Genomic DNA, 8565 nt, shown 5'->3' on the forward strand with positions numbered 1-8565 from the left:
TTATGAGTCACCAAAACCAATTTTACTTAACCTTACCCAGTGACAGTTCCATGGAGGTGTTTCCCAACAACACGTTGTGCTGTTACACGGCCAAATTACCTCAAGCCATCCCCTTAGATCACGAAGCCCATTGGGAAGTGGCTTTGGTAGAAATGATTCACCCAACCCAAGTCCACAATGTCATTCCCAATCAAAATTATTTTAAGGTAGAAGTTCATGACAAACCATTGCAAGATGAGTTGGATAAGATTGGCACATATACCAATAAAACCTATGATGACAAAACTAAAACGTGGACCTACAACTTGTCCATTCTCCCAGGCTATTATTTCAGTGGTCATCATTTGGTCAGCGCCATAGCCTCCAAGTTTAATGGCGTGTTTCTGAAAGCTTTGGGGAATGTCCAAAAAAGTGTCACCCTGGAATACCACAAAATAGCTCGTCGCTTTCTGATGAAATTTTCTGAGGGGTCCAAAAAATTCATGTCTTTCTTATTTTGTCCTGAATTGTTTGACATATTGGGCGGTGACACGGAGATGAGGAAGATAGGAGAACAAAAAAAATCCCCCGAATTACCAGTCATTTATGACAACGACTCTTTTGCCAAGTATTTTCGTTTCCCGGTAGAACTGAACCAAGGACTGAATTTGATCTTCGTGTACTCCGATGTGGTGGAATACAACGTGGTGGGACACACCTCCGTGCCGTTACTGCGTGTCATTCCTTTCAAAGTGGATTCTGCCACAAACGCTGACGAGGAAGGTGGAAACACTTATCACGTCCACCGCGAATTTGTCCATCCTCACTATTTGCCTGTCAGCAAGTCGTATTTGGACACGGTCAACATTACTATAAAAGGAGATTTGGGACAAAATATTCCATTCACCAAAGGAAAAGTCACGGTGAAACTCCATTTTCGAAAACGGTTCTCTCACGACTCGTAAGTAAGTCATGTATCCAGTGTACCAAGGGGTGGCTCGACAACGAGGACACGGTTTAGGAGACATGTTAAAATCGGCCTTTCGTTCGGTGGCCCCAGTGTTGAAACCGATGGTGACACGAGGATTGCACGCCTTGAAAGATGCGGCACTGACACAAGGCAAAGAATTTCTCCAAAATGTCATCATCGACAAACAAAACCCTAAAGAAGCCTTCATGAGGGCAGGCAAAAATGTCTTGCTGCAAACGGGAAAAGACATTTTGGGCCGACGAGAGACACCTATAAATGCCCTGCACGCTACCGAGTCCAGCATTCAGCAAGGACAAGGCAGAAAGAGACGACGAAGAAAACACCCTTTCACCAGACTTCAAGCGAGAAAGGCCAAGAAAAGAAGAACCGTTCGAGACTTAGACGTTTTCGATTATTGAGACACAGCAACAACAAAAAATGATGCACCGAGAGTCTTGCGCCTGTTCCAAGACGGAACTGGATCTGTTTGCCATGCCCCCCACCATGATGACCATGCAAGAATCCCAATGGGTGGAATTTCATCCCGTCTCCTCACTGACCGATTCCGCTCCCATCGAGTTTGAAATCAAAGGACAGCCCGAAGATTACATCGATCTGAATAGCAGTTACTTGTACTTGAAAGTCCAAGTTCTAGATAAGGATGGTAATGCAGTAAAAGACGATGACGAAATAGGTCCCGTCAACAATTTCATGCATTCCTTGTTCAGCTCAGTGGATTTGTACTTGAATAACAAACTAGTTAGCAGCAGCATGGATACATACCCTTACCGTGCCTACTTGGAAAATCTCTTGACGTACGGAATAGATGCCAAGGATAGTCATCTCAATGCCTGTGTGCTGTGGGTAGCTGACGAAGCGGGCAAGTTAGAAAAAACAGATACATCCAATTCCAGCTTTGAGACAAGAGCAGACAAAATCATAAACAAGAAAAGTTTAGAACTGATGGATCGTTTGCATTTGGACATGTGGTTGCAAGAGAAATATTTGCTGAACGGGGTGAATGTCCGCTTGAGACTGAATCGCAGCAGTGCCGCTTTCCATTTGATAGCTGCTGATCCTACTAAGTCTCCTAAAAGCACAATTTTAGAGGCCAAACTCTACGTACGACGCGTAGAAGTGTTACCCAAAGTAGGTAACGACATCAGTCAAACGTTGAGCAGAACAACCGCCAAGTATCCCATACGACGTGTGGAAGTGAAAACGTTCACCATTCCTGCTGGACAGCATTCTATGATCGAAGATCATCTGTTTCAAGGACAGCTACCCAAGCGTTTAATCCTTGGTACGGTCCTGAATTCAGCCTTCAACGGAGCCTTCAAAGAAAATCCTTTCAACTTTCAACACTTCGACGTGAAGAAAATCGAAGTCAGTCGTGATGGCAAGACCTTGTGTACCCGACCTTTCGAACCTGACTTTGCCAACAACAATTACTTGAGATCGTACTTGTCCCTGTACGAAGCCACGGGTCAGTTAGGAACCAACACCAGTCACGGCATTGAGTACGAAGATTATGCAGGAGGTTATGCTTTGTGGGCTTTTGATTTCACTCCAGACCAAGGCAGCGACGAGGGACATTTCCACCCTATAAAATCAGGCCAGATTCGTGTGGAACTTCAGTTTGCAAAGCCACTGGACAAGACAGTGAACGTCATCCTGTATGCAGAATTCGATAATACCATAGAAATCAACAGTTTGAGAGAAGTCATTCTAGATTATTAGAAGTCATGGAAGACTGTTATCCCTCTTTACCTAGTGAAGAAACTTTGGACATGAAATGTGAGGAGACTGTGGAAGAAGAAGAAGTGATCATGATGAAATCGAGATGGCCAGAACAAGAAGCCCATTTAGTCTCCTGTTTTGCCAAACACTTGGTCGACAAAATAACAGAATTGATCAAGAAAAACTGCTATGGATGTCAAAACGATCATCCCAGTCAAATTCAACACGATAAATGCCTGATGTTAAGTCAAGAAGAAAAATTGGACGAGTATCTGGACGAAGCTTGGAGTCTCATCTCGAACAAAGACGTGTTGCACCAGTGGTATAAAGACTTGCGTGAACATTCTTGTCCACCATTAACCACTCAAGAGATCCATCGTATCGAAACTCTCCTGAATCAGAGTGAGGAAACAGAACGAATAACCGTTTATTCGTCAGACATTTTCAAGCAAAAAGTCAGGATCGAATTGACCACTTATTATTACCTGTGAAGAAGAAAAAAAACACAAATCAATGGATACCTGGGAACTTTATTACCTTTTGAACCACAGTTCGTATACGGCTTCTTGGAATCCCGTCGTCTGTGCTAAAGATGAACTCCCTCATCGCAAACCTAAAGACCATCAAGCTTACGTGATCAACACGGACGACAGTCATCTCCCAGGAACCCACTGGGTAGCCGTCTACTTTCCTCAAGAAGGCTGTGTGGAATATTTCGATTCGTACGGATTGCCCCCTTTGGAAGACGATATCATCGACTTTATGAGAAGAAATGCTCAAACCACCCGATTCAATAACGTGAAATTACAAGGCACAGATTCCTTGGTGTGTGGACAATATTGTGTGTATTTTCTGCATCATCGCAGCCTGGGCTATTCCTTAGAACATTTAGTGACTCATTTTGATCCTCGTTCTTCTGCTAGAAACGATGTGAAAGTAGATCGATGGTTTTGTGACCATTATGCTTATCTTTTGTCTCAAGCTAGGAAACGTAGTGTCCATCAATGGCCTAATGATTTCCAACAGTGGAAATCACAATTTCATTCACAACGTTGTCAGCCTTGTTTAAAGTAGATTGTATTTGAAGAAAAAAATGTTTGTGATTTGAAAAAAATTGTTTGATGTTATAGTGTTGGATTATTGTTAAAAATGTTGTTGTTTAGTGTTAAGTGATTTTTGAATAAAAAATGTTGTGTTTAGAAAAAATGCCTTTGTCTTTTGTTTAGCTATAAGAATGTTGGATTGATGCTCTTTCATTTCTTACTATCCCTCTCATGAACGTTGCGGCTCGAAAACCGTGTGGGGATGTTTTCCTTCACGTCCGCGCTTTCACTTTAAGAAACGGGTTGTTCCCAGTCTAGCCATCCATTGTCGACTCATCCTCCTAAGAAGATGTGCTCCAAACTAGCTAAGCTCAACGAAGCCTACGTGAATTTGCATAGGGTCAGACACAGTCTGATACCGAAGCCAGAAGAAATAGAGAATGTGAGAATGTTAAAAATCACTGAAGACCTGATAGAAGAGCTCTTCAGAGAAGAAATGAACAGGGAGAAAGAAGAATGGACAGAGAAGTACAGACTTCAAAAACAGCAGCAACAGCAGCAACAACAACAGCAACAGCAGCAACCTGAAGCTGACAGAGGCTTTGTCGATTGTCGTATCGACACCAAAGAATTCTTCTTCTCTTTCCGAAGAAGCAGACCTATCGCCAGAAAGTCTATCCTCAGAGGACATCGCATTCTTAGAAACTAAAAAGAATGCCATAACAAAACAAAAAACAGCCCTTTTCAGGGCTACCCAATACTCTAGAAAAGAAATAACGATCGATTTGCCAATGTGTAAAGGTAGAGTAGTGTGAAAATAAACACTAACTCTTTATAAACATTTTGAGGGTATGTGTTAGTGTGATTGTGTTTATAAGTGATAAAGTAGGTTGGTGTGGATAGTAGATTAAAATGATGTTTGTTTTTTGGGCTGTTTGAGGTGTATATTTGGGGTTAGATTGGATTGTTTTGTGTATGTGGATAGTCTATTGAAGTGATTTATAAAAAAATTTATAATAGTGATGGGTAGCATAAAAAAGTGAGCGAGTGTTTCTTTTAGGTCGGCGCGTTGTTGTTGTTTTTTAGGTCATGATCTAGGTAAGATAAATTTTATGTTTTTAGGGGGATGTTTTCCTTCACGTACGCGCTTTCAGTATAAATTGAAACTCGTTGGGCAGTCCAGCTACCCTTGTTGATTGATCAACACAGCCAGAAGAATGACTAGCAGAATAGTGAAACTGTTAGAACTCCAGATGCACCTGGAATATGCCAGGCGGATAGTAAACGAACTATCAGCGGAGGCTATAGTAGAAGAAGCAAGAATAAAGAAGGAAGAAGAGGAGAGAAGACAGAGGGAAGAAGAGGAAAAGAAAAGAGAAGAGAGGATGTCATTTAATATTCCTGAAACAGAGGATTGGGGTGCTGAAGCGAACCATCCTCCCTCTGCGCTCCCCAGAAGAAAGGTGAAAGAAGACTGGGGAAGAAGATGCGTGTGCGGCGCAAGGCCAGGAAGGTGCAACCATTAGATAGGTGCATCTGGAGTTTTAAAAAAAAACAGCCCTTTTCAGGGCTACCCAATACTCTAGAAAAGAAATAACTATTAATTTGCCAATGTGTGTAGGTAGAGTAGTGTGAAAATAAACACTAACTCTTTATTAATAGTAGAAGTGTATGTGTTTGTGTGTTAGTAAGAGCTCAGGTAAGTTTGTGTGAATAGTAGATTATGGGTTTCTTAGCAAATGTGGAGAGTATAGTTAGGGTTATATTATATGAAATGAGAAAGTAGGGGGATGTTTTCCTTCACGTCCGCGCGTTGTTGGGTCATGATCTAGGTAAGATCCATTTTATGTTTTTAGGGGATGTTTTCCTTCACGTTCGCGCTTTTCGTATAAGAACCCACAGTATTCGTCGTTCAAACCATTCTGCAAAGAATAAAAAGAAGATGGCATCAAACCACCTTAACAAAATGGAAAAATTGCAAAACGTGATGGACAATTTAGGAATGTTTGAGCAAATGTTGGTTAACCTAAACGAGGATCACTACTCATATAGTCCCCATAGAGTGAAGATGGAGATAAACAATTTACGAAAAATGAAGGTAATCATTAGTGATCTGTTGAAAGAAATAAAGGAGGAAAAGGAGGATGAAGAGGAAAGGATAAGGATGAGAGAATGGAATGAAAAAATTGAAAAAGAAGAGGAAAATGAGAAGAGGAAGAAAGAAGAGGAGGAAGAGAAGAAAGAAGAGAAGGAGAAAAAAAAGAAGAGAAAGAGTGTTGGAGATAAAATAAGAAGTTGGTGGAGGAAAAGGAGAAATTAGAAGAAGAAGAAGAAGAAAACCCAAAGGCCCTTTTCAGGGCCAGCCATATTTCTCGAAAAGAGATAGTCTTTGAATTGCCTACCCCTTTTTTTAAAAAAAATTTTTAAAAAAAAATCCCATGTTAAATTCCCCTTGTCCGTAGAGTGACCCACGATTTATTGCCATGTTAAATTCCCCTTGTCCGTAGAGTGACCCACGATTTTCTCCATGTTAATTCCCCTTGTCCGTAGAGTGACCCACGATTTTCTCCATGTTAATTCCCCTTGTCCGTAGAGTGACCCACGATTTTTCTCCATGTTAAATTTCCATTGTCCGTAGAGTGACCCAGGGGTCCCTGTAATGCTAATTCCCATTGTCCGTAGGGTGACCCCTTTCACTACTAACAGCCTTACTAATTATAATTCTGTTCGTCTATTTACTCTTAAATTAGCTGCTTTAGTTATAATCTTTTTTTGAAAAAGTCCAAAATTGTCGGGCCCACGACATCCACCCTCAAGCTTGCGGTCCCGGTGCGATCGCACTTTTCGCACCTCACTAAGGCCGCTACTACTACATGCAAACGTAATAGCATAGCAATGTACTACCGGCAAAGACTACAATTATTTCATTTTGCGTCGTTGCTGCACCTCCTCTTACTTTGCACTGCTGCTATAACGTTCTCGCTACACCTCCTTTCCATACTTCACACTGCTACTATAACTCTGTCGTTGTACCTCCTTCTACTTCACACTGCTACTACAATTCTTCGTTGTACCTCCTACTTCACACTGCTATTGCAACTCTTTCGCTGCACCTCCTTCTCTTACGTCACACTTCTACTACAACTCTGTCGCTGTTTTTCCTTTTCCTACTTCACACTGTTACTACAACTCTGTCGCTGTACCCCCATCTCCTACATCACAATGATACTGCAACTCTATCGCTGTAGCCCCATCTCCTACTTCACACTGCTACTGCAACTCTGTTTCTGTACCCCCATCTCCTACATCACACTGATACTGCAACTCTGTCGTTACGTCTTCTCCTACTTCACACTGCTACTACAACTCTGTCGTTATGCCTTCTCCTATTTCACACTGCAAATAAAACTGTTGATGCACCTCCTCCTACTTCAAACTGCTACTGCAACTCTGTCGCTGTATCCCCATCTCCTACTTCACACTACTACTACAACCCTGTCGTTGCACCTCATCCTACTTCAAACTACTACTGCAACCCTGTCGCTGCATCTCCTCCTACTTCAAACTGCTGCTGCAACCCTGTCGCTGTACCTCCTTCTTCTACTTCACACTGCTACTGCAACCCTGTTGCTGCACCTCCTCCCACTTCATACTGCTACTACAACCCTGTCGCTGTAACTCCTTCTTCTACTTCACACTACTACTACAACCCTGTCGTTGTACCTCTTCATACTTCAAACTACTACTGCAACCCTGTCGCTGCATCTCCTCCTACTTCACACTGCTACTGCAACCCTGTCGCTGCACCTCCTCCTACTTCATACTGCTACTACAACCCTGTCGTTGTACCTCCTTCTTCTACTTCACACTATTACTACAACCCTGTCGTTGCACCTCATCCTACTTCAAACTACTACTGCAACCCTGTCGCTGTACCTCCTTCTACTTCACACTACTACTACAACTCTGTCGCTGCATATCCTCCTACTTCAAAATGCTACTGCAACCCTTTCGCTGTACCTCCTTCTTCTACTTCACACTACTACTACAACCGTGTCGCTGCACCTCCTCCTACTTCAAACTACTACTGCAACCCTGTCGCTGCACCACCTCCTACTTCAAACTGCTACTGCAACCCTGTCGCTGTACCTCCTTCTTCTACTTCATACTGCTACTGCAACTCTGTCGCTGCACCTCCTCCTACTTAAAACTACTACTGCAACCCTGTCGCTGTACCTCCTTCTTCTACTTCACATTGCTACTACAACTATGTTGGGGGCCCCGAGTGGCCGAGTAGTCTAAAGCGCTCACCGTTCCGGATCACTGCCATCTCACCTCTGTCTGCGTGGGTTCGAGTCCAAGGCTCGGCTAGCGTGGGTACGTGGGAAAGCCTGCCAGTAGCTTCTCGTGGGTCGGTGGTTCTTCCCTGGGTTTTCCAGGGTTCTTCCTCCACCAGTTATACTGGCCGCCATGTATAGCCTATCTTGTGCTGAAAAATGACGTTAAACCCTAGATCAACAACAACAACAACAACAACTATGTTGCTATACCTTCTTCTAGTGATTCGTGTGTGTGTATGTGTGTGAGAGAGAGAGAGAGAGAAATAAGATAGGAGAAAGGAAGGAAAGAAGGCGAAATAACTGCTTATACATATCTGTTTAAAATGTACATATAACGATTTATTATATTTGTGAATCAGCTTGTGAAGAAAGCTACAACATTCACAGCTCACTACACTGAAATAAGTTTTTTGAACTGTCATATTCTCTACGGAGTATCGTTGCAATACATATACTTTACAATACATGAGAAGCGCCCTTTCAGCAATACATT

This window comes from Sinohyriopsis cumingii, chromosome 1 (assembly GCF_028554795.1).
Source record: "Sinohyriopsis cumingii isolate HCF-2022 chromosome 1, ASM2855479v2, whole genome shotgun sequence".
NCBI lineage: Eukaryota > Metazoa > Mollusca > Bivalvia > Unionida > Unionidae > Sinohyriopsis > Sinohyriopsis cumingii.